This window comes from Triturus cristatus, chromosome 5_2, assembly GCF_964204655.1.
Source record: "Triturus cristatus chromosome 5_2, aTriCri1.1, whole genome shotgun sequence".
NCBI classification, from domain to species: domain Eukaryota; kingdom Metazoa; phylum Chordata; class Amphibia; order Caudata; family Salamandridae; genus Triturus; species Triturus cristatus.
The window spans coordinates 828,784,025-828,803,772 of NC_140588.1; positions in this window are offsets into that span (position 1 = coordinate 828,784,025).

A 19,748-nucleotide genomic window follows, 5' to 3' on the forward strand; every position below is an offset into this window, starting at 1 on the left:
AGGTCGACTGCCCTAGTCATTATACCACATCCTCTCCCCAGGTTAATTTAGTATCTTTTGTGACTCAACCTGACAAGGATTGTGGTTGTTGCCTAAGTGGGGCTACTGCCTACTGAAAATCATGTCCAGCTGACCTTCGGCACAGACCGATTTGACTTCGATGTGACTTCCCTGTTACAGCCCGCTGCCTTGCTCCACTGAAGGAATGAAAGCTCTAAAAAGGAGACTGCCTAGGAAGGTAGAAATTTTGACCAGACAAAGGCAGCAAAAGTATCCGGCTGACAAAAGGACTTCCTTGGGCACAAAAGTTAACTTTTTCCCCACTAAGCTTTTTTCACCATAAACATGGCTTCAGCAGGACTCATCTCAATGCCTAATGGACTTTAAAAGGAATTTCTAGATTCAGCCTGTTGGCTTGCCTTGCTTGAGACTGTCTCTTTCCGTTTCAGAGACTACGTCAGAAGGTAAAATTTGTAAATGGGACTAACCTACTGGGTGTACCCAACCTTCACTCCATAAAGGTCAGCCTGACATTACACCTATGTCACTGTAATCCACAAACAATGATCACTAATGGTCGCTTTAATTTTTCCTGATATTTGTTGCCCTAAATCTTTAGATTTCATATCTCCTTATTTATTTTCTTGTAACCTTGGTTTCTACTTTTTTCTCTTGACTATTTTACTGTTTTGATACTTCTAAATGCTTTGCACAATTTCACTAAGTAAACCCTGTCTGCTCCGTGCCATAGTAGCCATGGTTTGACCTCAGGTTTAAACCCTGAACTTGACCTAGCGAGTGACTTCATTATTTGTCCTGCCCTGTCATCCATCTATTTAACATATTCACTTATTTACTCTATTGTGTTGCACATATATGTTTAGAAGACAGTAAAACCTTTTTTGTGCCAGAGTTCAAATCCATGAGTCTCTTTGGCCTTACAATGACCTCTGATGACAGATCTCTAAATTATAATGGGTTAAATACACTATCTACGTGACATAGATAAAATTAATGCCTAGAAATGCCTAACAAAGCTGAAATAGCATCAGGTATTCAAAATATGGTTAGGCAGTTGGATATGTATAAAGATTTTGCAAATACTCTTTAGGATTTGGGGAGGTCTACATCATATTATTCCAGTCACCATGAATTTGGCATTTAAGAATCTCATCTGTAATATCGTATCTACATTTATGGAGTAATGGCAGAGTATAACAAATCATTCATTGCACAGATGTTTTCTTCCAAGATTTTACCCCCCGACATTCCCTCAATTCTTTAGGTTATGGTTGATTATTTGCCGGTTTATATTTTTCCATTACTTTAAATTCTTCTCAGTAAACAAGGCAGATATATTTTTATCATCTCTTGCAGGAATTTTGCCTCTTTACCTCTTGGAATCTCCTGTCACATATTCCTCGTAATCTCCTCTATGTTTGCTTACCCATTAAAGTTTGACACAACCTTTCCAAACACCACTATAATTAGGTCCTCCTCCAAAAACCTTGCTGCCATATACTACCAAGACAGCAGCCATCTTTGAAAGTATCAAAGTGAAGGGTGACATGATGCTCAACATGTTACTAATCAAAAATACATTCATCTATGGGCTTCTACCTATGTCTTAGCCATACCTTTCTTTATTTCAGGCCTATCTATCACTTAACCATAATTAAAACAATTCTATATCACCTAATCTGTTCCGTTCTTTATATTTAAACAATGTCAAAAATATGCACGCCATCTTTAAAGGGAAAAAATTCTCCTATTAACTGTAGATATTCAATGCAAAATTAAATCATTGGCACTATAATGCGAATGAATTTGATGAGCACTGAAGACTTTTGATGCACTATTATATTATGGGCACTCTATCTACCTATTTTTTCCCAGGATACTTTTTTGTTAAGTCTGTTTTGTGCGTGTCCAATTTAAATATCCAAAAGATGTTCCTTTCTTACATTTTTCTGCCAGGTTCTCAGATTTTAGATCTCTCTTCATCTTTCCAAAAATCACCCATTTCATTGCTGACTTTCCATGTCCACTTTCCATATAATGAGACACTAGTGGTGCATTTACTTTCTGAGCGGATTTGTGTTCTCCAAACCATTTATTAAACTCACCCCCAGTCTCACCTGTATACCGCACAGAACATGAGCTTAGTGTGAGGTAGATGACATTACTTATTTGTCATTCCTTTTAGTGCCTCTCTGTGTCCTGTGTATGTAACTTTCAGTCTTACTATTACAGAACTACACTACAATCATGGCAATTACATTTGCCTGAGTTTTCAATGCACCCAATAGATCTCTGTATCAGTTGTTTATCCCGCATCTGTGTATGTACCAGTTTCTGGGCCAAAATGGATAAAATCTGGAAATAGTGATTACCTAATAGTAAGTTTCTGTGAACCACAATTTGGTAATCGCTATTCCCAATGTATGAAATTGCATCAGTTTCTCTTAGCGATTCCTACTGGGTCCCAAATCGACCTACCTCATGAATATTAATAAGATAGGTCACAATTTGCGACCCATTGGGAATCACTAAAATCACGGGGATGGTGGCGTGCTGAGGACAACAGACCACCAAGTCTGTTATTGCTTTTAAATAAAAAAAGTATTTTTTGAAAATGCAGCCCATTTTGTTTAAAGAAAAATGGGTTCTGTTTAAGAAAAGAAAATTGAAAAGTTCTCTTTTCATTTTTTAAGAGCAGGCAGTGGTCCATAGGACCGCTGCCTGCCTAGAAAAAAATGTTTTTGCTACCAATCCCAAAGGGAAACAAGTCTCTTGGGGACCCCTTCCCATTTGCGAGTGGTTTACCATTTACTTGAAGTAGGTTTTAAACTGCAAATGTTTTGCAACTGCATTTTGGTCACAAAACATTCCTACATACTTCCCAATAGTGAATCGCTAACCCATTTTGCAATTCGGTAATAGGTTACTATTTGCAAAAAAGGGTTTGGTACATTGGGAAATACTTTTTTCCGGTCACAAACTGCCTGATTCTGCGAATAGGGCCATTTGCGACCTTAGCAATGGTACATACATGTGACCCTCTATCTCACATTTGCATTCGGTATGAAAGATTCTGTTTAAAATTTAAAGTCTGTCAGAAGGCAAATATGGGTTTAGCCAGGCTCTTGTCAGTTTACTTTGTATTGAATATGCAAGTTTGCGTTTACCAACTTCCTGATTTATCTTTTGGGTTTGAGTGCTATGCTAATAGTACTAATAATACAGTACTTTATGTTGCTCTTTTCTTTTGTGTTGATATTGTGCTTAGGGATTTGCATAATAAAATATATATAATCTAACCTTGATACTGATTGATAGTGCTTAGAGAAATACATAAACTTTTTAATGGTGGCATTTTGGGATCCCCATGAATCTTTGACTCTTACCTCTTTATTAAAGGTTTGTTATAGTTCCGTCAAATGAACCCATCCTCTGGCTTGGATCTAAGTTTAAAAAAAATCAAGGTTGTTGACTGAAGGAAATAGAAGCCCCCCCCCCCCATATGAATCGTGGTTGTATGACAGAAACACAACAGCATTTACAACAAATGCCTTTACAGCAACTCGGGAACAACAAATGTGTCTTTGCAATGAAAGTCTTTACAACAATCTTTTTAGCAGAAATATGCCCTTACCATGAAAATGTAAGTATTTTACAGGTAAGTAGAATCATTTTATGCAGTCACCGTTGGAATAGCATTTTTTTACTTGCCTATAACTTTGGCGTTGTTGGATGAATCTTCACAAAATTTATCGAAAATAGTGCTCCACTAAATTTTGCTCTGCATGCAAAGTTTTGGGGTGATCCGTCAAGCGGGGGGCCATGAAAATTGTAGTGTTAAAAATACTGCATTTCCGGTGTTAATTCCCTTAGGACATTTAGACACACATGTAACCCGAACCACTGGACAGAATTACACCGAGTTTGGCAGGAAGGCAGATTTTGGTTTTCAGCTCACGCTTTAAGTTATCTGGTGTGAATCTGTTCAGTAGTTGTTGAGAAATGTAAGGAAAACCAAATTTGTTTATCTGCACTTGTGACTAATTTGCAATGATTTTGCAATGAATCACAAATGCGTGCCCCATTGGGAGTGCCGTGATTGGCTTGTCACAACATGAGCAGAGAGTTGCGGTTTCCATTTTACCACATTGCATCAGTCCCTGGGGCTGAAACCAAATGGCAGAAAGTGGGATAAGGGGTCAGGTTGAATGTGCCCTGACCCCATTAGAGGAATACATGGGTGTTTGAGGAACCACCTATGAGTACAATATGTCAAAAAGCAAATCCCACTCACAAGATTCGTGAATTTGCTGTGACCGTCAGCATTCTCCCCCATTTAAAATTGCAACAAATCAATGAATATCACTGAGAGAAATTTAAATAAAACATGTTTATACACCCAGCGTCAGTTTTACTTAGACACTCACATACTGGCTCAGGACCCCTTATCAGTGGTTATGTCTTAAGTAAGGCCTTTTTTCCCCACTCGTAATACTCACAGACTGAGTTACATACCCATTCTGAGACTCATGCCTACACTCACAGCTCAGTCACAGGCTCAGACATCCATTGAGAGATCACTCAGACACTGATGCTCCTACTCACACACCCAGTGATACACTCACACACTCATTCACAAACCCACTCAGATACTTATGCACCCACTCAAAGACTCACTCAGAGACTCACATACCCACCCACTGACGTACTCTGACATCTGAGGCATCCATTCACAGACTCATTTAGAGACTCATACTCCTAGTCTCAATCAGAGCCTCATGCATCCACTCACAGATCCACTCAGACACTCACACACCCACTGAGAGACTTATGTACCTAGGCACAAATCCAATCAAACAACTCAGGCACTCAGTCAAAGACCCATACAGACACTCATGCATGCACTCACAGACATACTCAGGCACTCATGCACCCACTTAGAGAACCACTCACAGACGTATACACCCACTTAGGGACTCAATCAGACACCGATACACCCACTCAGACATCCACTGGCACAGTCATGCACCCAGTCAAAGATCCCACTCATACATTCATACACTCATGCATGTTTTTATAAAGTAATTTAGATGGTGATGTATCAAGTGTGATGGTTAGAATTGATGATATAGTTATGAATTCTGAAAGCGCTGGTGGTTATTGAATGTTTGCTTTTATATTACACTTTAGCAACATATTCTAATTTGATTCCATGGATAAGGTGAAAATAAAAAAAAACAAGTGTATGCTCCCGCGCTTGTTTTGAAATGAGCTCCTGGGTCGCGCCCATTCCCAGAGGCACTTGTTAAAAAAAGGATGAGGGCTCAAAGTGACTCTTCCTAAGGCTCTTTAAGCCCCGGGGACCACCATCTCTGTGGGGCTTAATTTATAAAATGGGGGGTGTGTGGACCTCCATCATGGGCTTTTTGAGCCTGAGGTACAATCACCACCCTTGGGTTTTAAGCAAAAGAGTGTGGGGGCCACGCGGACCCCTCACCCGGGGACTACCACATCCTCGGGGTCAGATAATAAAAAACATGCAAAAGGGGGGTTCAACCTGTTACTACCAGTAAGTCCCACACAGCGGGATTGCTGAGAGCTTGTCAGAGGCCCGGACCCCTGTCTCCACTACTCTGCAAATGCTCCTCCTTGTGCACTACTGGTTGAAGGATGAAGTTCACTTGGATGCTGAGTGCACTTGGGGGCCAAGAACCCCTCCCTTTACTACCATTAAGTCCCACACAGCGGGATGGCTGAGAGCTCATCGAAGGCTCCTCTTCCTTTCTCCACCACTCTGCAAATGTGCCTCCTGGTTCATAATGGTTGGGGGATGAAGTACACTTGGATACTTAGGGTCCTTGTGGCCTAGAGCCCCTCCTATTACCTCCAGTAAGTCCAGCACAATGGGATTGATGAGAGCTGATTGGAGGCCTCACCCCCTTTCTCCACCACTCTGCAAACGTACCTCCTGACACACTGCTGGTTGGGGGATGAAGTCCCCTTGGATACTGAAAGCCCCGTGGGGGCCAAGAACCCCTCCTGTTACCTCTAATAACTTCCTCACAGCAGGATTGCTGAGAGCTTATCGGAGGCCATGCCCCCTTTGTCAACCACTCTGCAAATGTGCCTCTTGGCGCCCTACTGGTTGGGGATGAAGTCCCCTTGGATGCTTATCGTCCTTGGGTGCCAAGAACACCTCCAGTAAGCCCCATACAGGAGATTCATGAAATTTTGTCAGAGCCCCAGCCCCCTTTCTCCACCACTCTGCCTGCAAAAGCACCCCCTGGTGCACAACTGGTTGGGGGATTAAGTCCCTTGGATGCTGAGGGCCCTTCAGTGCCAAAAACCCCTCCTGTTACCACCAGTATGTCCCACACAGCAGGATTGCTGGAATTTAATTGGAGGCCCAGCCCCCTTTGTACAGCACTCTGCAAACAAGACTTATGGCCACTACTGGTTGAGGAATGTAGTTCACTTGGATGCTGAGGATTGTTGGGGTCCAAGAAGCCTTCCTGTTGCCACCAGTAAGTCCCACATAGTGAGATTGCTGAGAGAAGGTTGGATGCCCCACCCACTTTCTCCACCACTCTGAGGTGTACCTCCTGGCACACTACGGGTTGGCTATGAAGTCCCCTTGATTGCTGAGGGTCTTGGGGGGCCCAAACAAACTTCTGTTTCCACCAGTAAGTCCCACACAGCAGGATTGCTGAAGCTCATCAAAGGCCCCATCTCCTTTGTCCAGCACTCTGCAAACAAGCCTCATTGCGCACTACCTGTTGGAAGAAGAAGTTTCCGTGAATGCTGATGATCGTTGGTGCCAAGAACCCCTCCTTTGGCCACCAGCAAGTCCTTCACAGTGGGATTGCTGAGAGCTTGTAGGAAAACTGCCCCCCTTACTCCACCACTCTGCAAATATGCTTTCTGATGCACTACTGGTTGCAGATGAAATCTGTTTGGATGCTGAGGGTCCTTGAGGGCCAAGAGCACCTCCTGTTACCACCAGTAAGTCCCACACAGCAGGATTGCTGAAGCTCATCAAAGGCCCCATCTCCTTTGTCCAGCACTCTGCAAACAAGCCTCATTGCGCACTACCTGTTGGAAGAAGAAGTTTCCGTGAATGCTGATGATCGTTGGTGCCAAGAACCCCTCCTTTGGCCACCAGCAAGTCCTTCACAGTGGGATTGCTGAGAGCTTGTAGGAAAACTGCCCCCCTTACTCCACCACTCTGCAAATATGCTTTCTGATGCACTACTGGTTGCAGATGAAATCTGTTTGGATGCTGAGGGTCCTTGAGGGCCAAGAGCACCTCCTGTTACCACCAGTAAGTCCCACACAGCAGGATTGCTAACAGGTCATTGGAGGCTCTTCCCCCTTTGTCCAGCACTCTGCCAATATACCTCTTGGTGCACCACTAGTTGGGGAAACGTCCCCTTGGATTCTGAGGATCATTGAGGCCACTGTTACCACCAGTAACTCCCACACAGCAGGATTGCTGAGAGCTCATTGGAGGCCCTGCTTCCTTTATTCACCCACTGCACAGAGTCATACAGCCACTCTTATACCCACTCTCTATTCAGCTACTCACAAACCTACTCACACACATACAACTACTCACACACCCATTCAAGCACCCATATAACCACTCACATACCCACTCACAGGCCCATACAAGCACTCACACACCCGCTAACTGACCCATAGAGCCACTCATGCATCTACTCACAAACCCATATAGCCACTCATACACCCACTCAGGGGCCCATATAGCCACTCACACACCCACTCACAGACCCTAACACCACTCACACACTCACTCACTGACCCATACAAACACTTAAACTCCCAGTCATTGACCTATACAGCCACTCACATACCCTCTCTCAAAGTTTAAGGTTACAGTTATGAAATAAAATTGTAAAAACTCTATAATTCACTGAGACATTATAGTTAGGAAATACAATTAAAAAAAACATAGAAATACACAAAAAAAAACTACAGTTTCAGGGATTTTATAGTTAGGAAATAGAATTTAAAAAAACATTAGAAATTCACTGAAAAAAAACCAAAGTTACAGGGATTCAATAGTTAGATTCAGATTTTGCTCATACAAACCATAGAAATTCAGCAGTTTTAGTTACCTGAGCCAACTATATCTTATGCTCTTGACATTCACTGCTTACAAACTCACTTATTACATCACTCATGACATCTAAAATGACATCAATCATGACATAAACCACAGAAACACTCGTACACCCACTCATACCCTATATAATCCCTTATACACCCGTTTACACACTCACACAACCACTCACATACCCATTCACAGACCCATAGAATTAGTCACATTATCACTATCTAATCCATAGAACCATTTACACATCCACTGACTCTTCATACAGCCACTCACAAAACCACTCACTCTTCCATACAGCACTCATATAACCAGTCACACACTCATATAGCCACTCACACAGCCATACACTCACCCATGCAGTCTCTCAACACATCCACTCACTCACCACTATAAACACTCACATGCTCACTCACACACCCACACAACCACTAGCATACCCATTTCCAAATCCATACAAGCACTCACACATCACCCACCCCTACAGCCATAATTAAAGACTTACACTCTCTAATACTGCTACTCACATAACTCATTTAACCAAACACCAACTCAAACAGACTCTCACTCACCCTCACAGCCACTTACATACCTAGTCACTCGCTCATAAGGTCATTCAGATGCTCAACCACTCACCAATACAGTCACTCACCCGCCGAAACAGCCACTCACTCACCAATCCAGCCACTTCCAGAGCCACTTACTCACCCACAAAGCTACTCACACCCCCCCTTATACATGCACACAGCCACTCACACACCCAAACAGGGATTCAGACATGCACTCACACAAGGATGCACACAGTCACACAGCCACCCACATAATATATGTTTGAAGAAGTAGTACTCATTAGTAGTACATCTAGTATATTAATTTAACTTATGTACTAGCTTATTATATATGTTTACTCATCATAAAATCTTAGAAAATACTTACACTCACTGGATGATGTCATCAGTGATGTCGTCAGTGATATTATTTGAGATGTCATCAGTGATGTCACTAACCACGTCATGAGTGGTGTAATATGTGAAGTCATAGGCAATGTTTGTGGGAACATAAGTTATAGTTAGATCAGACTTCCTCCCCAGGTTTTTTATGAGTGAAATCTGAGGCTACCTATAACATCTCCGTAGGAAAGTAGGACCTGCTTTTTATGATTACCCCCACTTTTTACTTGATGTGATGCTGTTTTTGACTAGTCTGACTGGGACCCTGCTAATCAGGACCCCAGTCTATCTGCTTTCCCCCTACATTGGTAAGTTCAGTACTTCCCAGATTGGATACTGGGGTACCTTTGTCAGTCCCTAGTATATGGTACCCATGCACCCAGGGCATAGGTACGCCAGAGGTTCCCCATGGGCTGAAGCGTGTATTATGCCACCCATGGGAGACCAATCAAAATGGAACTACAGGCCTGCCATTGCAACCTGTGTAAGTTGGTGCTAGCACCACTTAATAAAGATATAGGTTTACAGGTTTACATCCCTGAGAGAAGGGTGCTTGGTTCTAAGTGAGAGGGTGTCCCTGCATGAGCAGGAAACCCCTACAGCCTACGGAGCTCATTCTCCCGGGTTGTCAGTGAATTAGCCATATACTATTTAGAGGGGCACCAAGTAATTACGCAATGACCATCTCGAAACTATCTGCTATGAATCCTATCATGTTTGGTATCAAACATGTTGGAATCATACCCCACACCATAAACAGTGTGGAGGTAGGATTTCAAGCAATAGAAGAGCACTCCGTTCAGCTCTCAGTATTCCTGGTACCAGCCTGCCGACCAGAAGCACATTTCTGCCCTCCTACTGCTGAGCCAAGCTCGAGCAGAGGACTGTGGAACAACAGGCATCCTGTCACAGGGAGGTGTGACCACCCCCCAGACAGGATTTAGTGTATTAGGGCTGGGTGGGTGTGCTTGCCAGCACCTGAAACTCTGCATGAGGGGCACATATGGTATCCCTGTGCCTAGTCCAGTTCAAACCAATCCTGGGAGCCATTGGCTCCCACTGTGTTGCGAAACTGGACAAAGGACATGGGAGTAAACTTCCCCCTGTCCAGACCCTCCCATGGGAGTATCCCCTGAATTGTCCCAGCCCTTTCCTTAGGGTACTTAAGGGCTTACCTGGGTGTAGGCCCCTAGATTCATTGTGGGATAAGATTCAGAACAGATATCACTGCACTTCTACCATCTGGGCACTCTGGACTTCGCTAGAGTTCGTTTGCGCCTGACTTCGTCTCCCTTCCCGTCTGCTGCATCATCTGTGCGTATGCATCATACAGGAACCTTCCAAGGCCTGTGAAGCATCAATTACAACCAAAGTAATCTCCCTTGAAGTGAAGGAGTCACTCCCCTGCATTCACATGCACTGCAACTAAGTCGACCAGTCTGCAGATCCCAAGCTCCTCCGGACTCCGTGGGCTCTGCGACACAAGTGGTAGTTTTCCTCAGCCCCAAGGCCTGTTCGACCCTCTTAACAAGTTTAAGGCCAGTAGTTATTGTGGTGGTTGCAATAACCAAACACCTGGGTACTGCATTCAACTTGCAGTTGGAAAGGCTTGTCGGTCTCTTTGCAAGAAGATCTTCAGGCTTCAAGTGGCCCCAACCTGAAGCATCTCCTGTGATCAGAATCTAAAGCCACTTGGTGAGCTGCTTGAGGTTCTCTCACGACTCCAGTGCCTCCGGAATTTGGGTCCATTTGAGAGTCCCCTTTGTTTTCTTCAGACTTCCTTGATTGCTCGGGGCCTGCCCTGACTCTCCTGCTTGTGGTGAGTCTCGTGGACCTTGCTGGTCTTCACCGTGTACTTTCTAGCCTCCCTGCATGAGCTGCACTTGCCAAGGCTTGCTGGTGCTCCCTCCATACCCCGATCCCTCAGCACTCGTCAACCTTCTTGGGACAGTTCGTATACAGCTCTTGGTCATCCTCAGAATCGCCTGGTCCATACAGGCGCAGAGTCATGGTCCTCATCATCTTCCCTTAAGGACCTGACATTGGCAGGCATTCATCTTCCAAGCTCCTGGTCACTCCTAAGTTATGTTATGTTATGTTAATATTTTATTAAGCGCAAAACAGCTGCCCCAGCAACGAGGCGTCCCGGCGCTAAACCATAACAGATACCTGAGGGGAGGGAGGGAAAGGGACTGCAGAAAAATTAAGTCAGGGAAAACAGAAGAGTTTTAATTGCCTTACGAAAGGCCAACAAGTTGGTCATAGAGCGAATGTGGGGTGGTAAGGAATTCCAAAGCTTCGCCCCCAAAACTTTGAAAGAGCGGCCACCCATTCTGCTGAGCCTTGTGAGAGGGACAACCACCAGGTGTTGTCCTAGGGAGCTTAAGGCGCGCTGGGGGGTGTAAGGTACCAGGAGAGGGCGTAGGAGTCCCGGACAGTCAGATCTAAGAATTTTAAAGGCAGTGGTGAGAGCCTTGAATTGAACTCGGGCTTCAACACGCAGCCAGTGTAGCTTCTTGATGGTGTTTCTGGCAGAGCATCTGCGAGGGAGGCCTACCACAGCCCTGGCTGCTGAATTTTGTACCCGTCGTAGCCGAGCCATCTCTGCTTTGTTGATGCCTAAGAATAGGACATTGACATAATCCAGTCGAGCCAAGAGGATAGATTGTACTATCAGTTGGCGCGTACTGGGGTAAAAAAAAACAAGTATCGGATGAAGGCTCCGCAGCAGGCCCACACAGGTAGCAGCCACTTTCTTGGTGTGGGACTGGAAATTGAGGGAGGAGTCCATCCAGACACCAAGATTTTTCACCACATTTTTGGGGGAAGGAATGGGGCCAAGTAGGGACGGCCACCAGTGTTCACTCCAGTAACAGGGATTTTTTCCTAGGAGCAGCACCTCTGTTTTTCCAGTGTTCAGCTGTAGGTAGTTGTGTGTCATCCACTGCGCGACTGCAGCTAAGCCATTCTTAAATTTCGCAGCTGAGATTGAGGGGCCTTCAGTTAGAGAGATGACCAGCTGCGTGTCATCAGCGTACGACACTAGCGTGAGGTCCCACTCTTTTGCCACTTCAGCGAGAGGCTGGACATAGAGATTAAAAAGGGAAGGGCTAAGCGCCGACACCTGAGGGACTCCTTGCTCTATGGAGTGAGGCTGAGAGACAAATGGGGGGGCTGAGACCCGGAAGGATCTATCCTTCAGGAAAGACCGAAACCACTCAAGGGCCAGATTACTGATCCCTATAGCCTCGAGACGTTTTAGTAAAAGAGTGTGGGAGACCGTATCAAAGGCCGCGCTGAGGTCAAGTAAAATCAGCGCAGCACTTTGACCGGCATCCAGAATGTTCCGGAGGTGTTCAATGGTAGTCAGCAGGGCGGACTCAGTACTGAATCCTGGCCTGAAGCCATTCTGTGAGGGGTCCAGGATTAGATTTTGAGCCATATAGTTGGACAGTACTTTGTTCGCATGGGCTTCTGCCAATTTCGAAGCCCATGGAAGCAGCAAAATTGGTCTAAAATTTTCTGGCTTTGAGGGGTCTAGCGTGGGCTTTTTGATAATCGGGGAGACCCATGCCTGCTTCCAGCATGTAGGAACCACCGCCGAGGAGAAGGAGAGGTTGAGTAGGGTGGCCAGGGGGGGGAGGAAGAAATCCAGGGATTCTAGGAATTTGGCTGGTCTCATAGGATCTGTAGGAGAGCCGGACTTAACCTGTGTGCATAGCTTGGCTAGATCGTCATGGGTTATACTAGGTATAAGTGGCAAACTGGGGTTGTTGGGCGAGAGTTTACGAGGGTTGGGGAGTTCCAAAAGATCCTGTGGAAAGGCGTTGTAGATTTTCCTCACTTTTTCTATAAAGAAAGTAGCGAGGTCGTCATATTGTTTTGAGGAGGTAATGCATGGAGCTGGGTTAGAGTTGTTTTGGAGTTTTTGTACTAGCTTAAAGATGGTTTTGGAGGGGTTTGCACTTAAGCTGATTTCCTTAGCATAAAAGGATGCACGGGTGGTACGTACCGCCTTGTGGTACGACCTTAACTTTGACATGTAGAGGGCTTTATCCGTATCCTTATACTTTTTCCTCCAACAGCGTTCAGCTCTTTTGCAGTCTTTCCGCAGGGTTTTTAGATTCTCATTGTACCATGGGTTAGAAGGGGTGCTACGGGTTTTGGTCCATTTTGCTGGGATTAGGGTGTCAAGTCCTGAGGTGATCCACTCATGGAAAGCAGCATAGGCTGTATTTATATCTCTGTTCTCAGAGTTAAAGTGGAAGTCGCCTAGATTATTAGTGAGATCAATAGATGAAAGTTTGTGCCAAGGCCTCTTATAGCAAGAACTGGAAGTGTTTTTCGTGAGCGGGTCTCTGACCATCAAGGAGAATCTAATAAGGAAATGGTCGGTCCAGCCCATGGGTTTGGGGCGGTCAGCCGTGGCCTCTAAGAGGTTGGAGAAGACAGGGTCTAATAAGTGCCCAGCAGAATGAGTGGGGGTGTGGATAAGTGGGTTTAGCTGAAGGGCAGTAAGGTCCGCCCGTAGGTTCTTTATGGTTGGATCAGACATGGAGTCGAAGTGGAGATTGAGGTCTCCCAGAATGGTGAAGTTGGGGGAAGACACCACTAGAGTGTGAGCTACGTCTAGAAGTTCTTCAATGAACCTAGGGGTAGAGCCGGGGGGACGGTAGATATAGAGTCCAGAGAGGGTAAACTGCGGACTGGTGGAGATCTTAAACCGTGCGCTTTGGCAACCCCAGATAACTTCCTTTGTGAAGGAGCAGATATATGTAGTTCGGTAGATGACAGCTATCCCACCACCCCTAGAGTCTCTATTTATGGTTTTCATAGAGAAGCCCTCGGGCAGCGAGAGGTTCTGGATGCTGGTTTGTTCATCATGGAGCCAGGTTTCGCATAGAAACATAATATTTGGGCTTTCGTCTGTTATAAGGGTGAACACTTCAGCGTGGTGTTTCACAAGGGATCTGACATTAAGTTGGAGAACTGTGAGGGAAGAGTACTTAGGCGCAGTAGTTCTATGTCTAGCTAGACCAGGTGTAGGTGTCGAGAATCTACAGGAATTGCAATACAGACCTGATTGGCCGAGACAGCCTCCAAGCTTGTCGCATCTTGCGGCAGGGTTGAGTGCGATAAGAGGCTCCCTATCGTACTGTGTTCTATGATGAATGATTTGTGCAGGGGGACTGGCGAGAGGCGATGGTCTGGCGATGACAGGCGCAGACGGGCTTGCCTTAGGCGTGCCTTCGGCGCGCAAACGGCGCTCCCGCTGCGCTCGTCCGCTGCGCTTCCTCCAAATGCACATACTTTATAGAAGGGAAGGAGTGGGAGGGGGCGTGGCCTCGAGGGGGCGTGGCCTCCATAGCTGATGTCGTCAGCTGTTTTCAGGCAAGTGTCTCGCGTCTGCGCTATGCTCTGCAGCGCGAAAGGCTTTAGTTTTAAAAATACAGATAACGTGACACTCAAGTGATTTTTAAAAACAGAACAGTAAGTACAAGAAAAGTGACAGCAATCCCGGCTTCCGCCTCAGGAGTATCGGTATGGGGAGGACGCTAGTATGCAGCGCCTCTTTATACCGTGGGAGGGGGGCGTGGCCTCGAGGGGGCGTGGCCTCCGTAGCTGATGTCGTCAGCTGTTTTCAGGCAAGTGTCTCGCGTCTGCTCTATGCTCCGCAGCGCGAAAGGCTTTAGTTTTAAAAATACAGATAACGTGACACTCAAGTGATTTTTAAAAACAGAACAGTAAGTACAAGAAAAGTGACAGCAATCCCGGCTTCCGCCTCAGGAGTACCGGTATGGGGAGGACGCTAGTATTTAGCGCCTCTTTATACTGTGGGAGGGGGGCGTGGCCTCGAGGGGGCGTGGCCTCCGTAGCTGATGTCGTCAGCTGTTTTCAGGCAAGTGTCTCGCGTCTGCGCTATGCTCCGCAGCGCGAAAGGCTTTAGTTTTAAAAATACAGATAACGTGACACTCAAGTGATTTTTAAAAACAGAACAGTAAGACCCAGACTCTGTCCCCTCTGCTTTCTGGTACTTCTCAACAAGAATCCACATTGGGATTTTCATGGACACTTTCTCCTCTTCCAGCAGAGGCACTTTCTGAAGTCCTCCATTGGGTTTGAAGGGGGTTTTCGACACCACTTCACCCTTATGCACCCGGCTTCCCTGGTAGAGGTAACGTGGGTACTAGGGTATCCACGGGTGGGATGGTTATCAAACCTTCTGTATACCACTGAATTTCTTCAGGGTCCACTGGGAAGGGTCCTTAATCTTTAAAAATCCAACCACATCTTACACACAGAGTTGTACGGAGCCCACAGTCTTTACGACACTGCACGTGTCCTCAGTGGGGTCCCTATCTACTTATCTTGGGTGGTTCCTTGGGTTTCCAGTGTTTCTACGTCCTCTTGACATTGTCCTGACTCGAGTCGTGTTTCTTATATCACTTTCTTTGTATATGGTTTGGTCTTCCATGGGGCCCACAGTGTATTAGTGAAATTTCTTTGATAAAGTACTGTGGGGCGTATTATCAAGGACAGAGTTAAAAAAATTACCGCCGGTTTAGCGGCAGAAAACTGCTGCTAAAGCGGCGATAATGGGCTTGATAATATGCCCTTGAGAATTTCAATAGAAGTCCATATTCTGGTGTGAACATGGGCTTCTACTGGAATTCTCCAGGGCATATTATCAAGCCCATTATCGCCACTTTAGCGCCGGTTTTCTCCTGCTAAACCGGCGATAATTTTAACGCCCTCCTTGATAATATGCCCCCAAGTGCTTTGTGTCTATCTCCATGTGGGAGATACTGTAACATACTAGAAAGTGTTATATAATAAATACATATTTTTATAAATACTTTGGATGGTTCTTTTTTCATTTATTCTATACTATAAGATTGCATTCTGGTAAAACAAGCTGCTTTACACTCCTTCAAGACTAAACCTGAAGGCTGCTCTCCACAGCTACTCCTTAGAGAGCTTTCTGTGGTTGTCTAAGACCTCTTAAATCACCAAAAATGTTATCTGGACTGGTGCAAGGTGCCACCTTCCATGGTGGACATCGTATACCAGGCCAGCTTCTCACAGTCCCTGTAACCGTTATTTCTTTCAGTGAATTTGTGAGGTTTTGTTTAAGTTATTTACTAACTATAATGTCCCTGTAACCTTTGTTTTTTATGTGAATTTCTAAGTTCTTTTTAAATTTTATTTTCTAGCTGTAATCTATGAGAGGGAATATGTGAGTGAGTGAGTATCGCAGTGGGTGTGTGAGAATCTAAGTTGGTATAGGAGTGGTTGCATAGGTGTCTCGCTGGGTTTGTGAGTGGGTGTGTGAGTGTCTGAGTGAATGCCTGAGCGGGTCTGAGAGGGTATGAGAGTGTCTGAATGGGTTTGTGAATGCCTCCATGAGTGCGTAAGTCAGTCTGTGAGTGAGTGCATTAATGTCTGTGTGGGGCTGTGTGTGGGAGTCCTTGAGTGGGTTTGTGAGTGTGTGTGAGTCATTGAGTAGGTCTGTGAATCAGTACGTGAGTCTCTGAGCAGGTCTGTGAGTGGATGTATGAGAGTATGAGTAGTTCTGTAAGTGGGTGCATGAGTGAGTAGTTATGTGAGTTGGGCTATGTGCCTGAGTGGGTCTATGAGTGGGTACATGAGTGGTCTGAAGTGTCTGTGAGAGTGACTGAGTGGTTCTGTGATTGGGTGCACAAGTGCCTGAGTGGGTTTGTGAGAGGGTATGAGAGTGTCTGAGTACATCTGTGAGTAGGTATATGAATGTCTGAGTGGGTCTATGAATATATGTGAGAGGGTCTGTGATAGGGTGGATGACTGGGTCTGTGAGTGGGTGTGTGAGTGTTTGAGTGGGTCTATGAGGGGGTACATGAGTGTCTGAGTGGGTCTGTCAGTGGGTATATGAGTGCTAGAGTGTGTGAGTGGATATTGAAGTATCTATATGGGTGGGTCAATAGCTATGTCAGTGACTGGGACACATTGGAACAGCACATGCTCCTTTATCTAAAAAGAGTACACAGTTTTGCACAAATTATCTACCTAAGTGGACTACTTTCTACTAGTTAATTACTAAGTGATACCTCCTTGGGAAAATGTCTAGTACATATTTTACACTATAGCTGCGTAATGGATGATGAGGAAATGTCATCAGTGACCTTGTGTGCGTTTTGGCGATGTGATTGTTCCTTATGTGTCTTTATCCAGAAATGTGTGATAATAAAAGTCTTCATCTCCAAACAAGGCTCCTTCTTCTTACCTATCTGAAGTAAGTGCTTCTTTGTTTGGTGGAAATTTCCTCATATTCCTCAGCATCAAGTATTCATCCTCAAGTGGCACTAAAAAGCACTGGAAAGCCTTATGGTAAGCTGCCCATCATCCAGGCAAAAGGGGAGAAGACCATTGCAGACTACTAAGGTGGATGGGGTGGGTCAAACTGGTTGAGCTTCAGGTGATTTTGCGCATTTGTATGCTTGTGGTCATTTAAAGTGAGAACCATGGACTAACCAGTTAAGGACAAAAAAGAACCCACTCATCATAGTCACTATAAAGTGTGCTCCAATAGATCACAATGCATTCACCTTCATGAAGCATTTCAGATCATCTTTCAATGCAGAATTGCAAATGGAAAACACTGCTTTGCCTCTGTCAAGCCTAGCAGGTCAAGATCATTTGCCCTTTATAGAAGTGGAGCTTCAATTGGGGAACCTCCTATGTTTATATATGTAAGTGTTTCCCATTGAGGATTAATTTCTGTAGAAATTAAGGAGGTCCACAGGCCAGCTCACCCAGTGACAGTTCTCCTGTCCAGCTTGCCTGCAGTCCACTACCCTCTACAGCCTGTCTACCTGCTGACCTCTGTTTGTGCCTCCTCTCCTCATTTTTTACCCTCTGTTTTGCCTCTTTCTGCAAATTTTTCTGCCCTTTGTTTTGCTTTTCCTGCTCATTTTTCTACCCTTCGTTTTGCCTCTTCAGCTAACTTTCCTATGTTCCATTTTGTCTTATCTGCTCATTTTTCTGCCCTCTATTTTGCCTCCTCTGCTAATTTTTCCGCCCTGTGTTCTGTCATCTTCTGCTCTGTTTTGCCTTTTCTGCCCTTTGTTTTGCCTTTTTGCACAATGAGAAGGCTTGGGCGGTAAATTCCATTCTGCTCACGGAATTTGGGTAATTTCGTGTTCCGCGTTCCGCGGAGAACGCAGAATTGCCCAAAATTCTGCGTTCTGTGGCTTCACGGAATTTTTTTACTTGTTGGTGTTCTCAAAATGCGTGTTCGCTGAATTTCTACGTGCTCGCGGAGATTTTTTACCGTTTTGCAGAGCTTTGCATAGCACGGCTACGCAAATTCTGCCTACCCCTAACAATGAGAGATGGGGGCTATTTTTGGCCCTAGGGACCCCAATCCCTGGGCCCAGCCACATCTACCTTTGTACCCTGGCCCCTTCTAGGGCACCCAATGTGCCTTGATGGAGATCACAGGGGGAGCCCTAATGCCCCTGCAGTCCCAGCCAGCTCACAACCTCCTGCGGGTACTAGCATTGTTCCTCCATGCAGAGAGCCACTAAATATGCAGCTCCCTCTGTGTGGGAGCAATTCTTTCATCTGTTTCCCTGCCCATATGAAAGCTTACTGGGAGCAAAGTTTGTGTTTGCTCTCATTTGATGGGAACAGTCCCAGCTCCCACCAAGCAAAAGCAAACTGCTATCTACCGAGGGTGGGCACCTCAGGCCATAGAAGGAGCCGTCTCTGAGGAGTTATGGTTCCCAGGGCCATAAATCGCTCCAGGAGGGGGGCATGAAGCCCTCCTCCTTAAAATAGCACGTGGCGGTCCCATGGGGCCCCTTCCCAATCCTTAATATGTATTTGGCCCCAAGGAGGTGGTGCTCGACTGGGCCCCCGTTAGTATTTATTTAGCCCCGGAGAAGTGATAGTCCCCAGGGCATATGTAAGCCGCAGGAGGTGATGTCTATGCAGTCCCATAACTTTGTTTTAAATGAAGTCCCTAAGGAGATGGAGGTCTCATAGAGCCCAATGGAAGGCGGTCCCCATTGCCCACCTCTTTAACTACATTACATCCCAAGGGTTCCGTGAACCCCCTCCTTTATCTTTTTTTTATCTATGTGCATGCCCAGGACCTGACCCACGAGGTTATTTTTTTAAAACAAGCAAGGGAGCCCGTGCTTAATTTTTCAAAAAATGTTTGTCACAAATACATGAATCCATCATGATTTTCACTGCAATAATTAACAACATGCTTTTTTGGCCCTGTCAGGGTCCCTGGGGGAACCTAGCACAAGAGCTAGGGAATCAGGATATTCCTTACCTGACCCCTCAAAGTTATTTTTTTATGTTTTTGTTTGGGACACAGCTGAATCTGTGTTCCAAGATGGCTGCCAACACTTCATGGTTGAGGTGTTGGCAGCTAATCAGATCTTGGTACTACATTAGGCCAATTCGCAGAGGGGCTATGACCCATATATACTAATTTGGTTTTCTTTTAATAACTGATTACTGAACAGATTTACACCAAATAACAAAAAGCACTCTTTCTGGACCAAGCGCTAGCTTTTGTTTTAGTGTGGGTATGAGTGGGAATGGAACTTTAGGGCTTAGGTTTGGTATGGGTGCTTGGTTGGCAAGGGAAA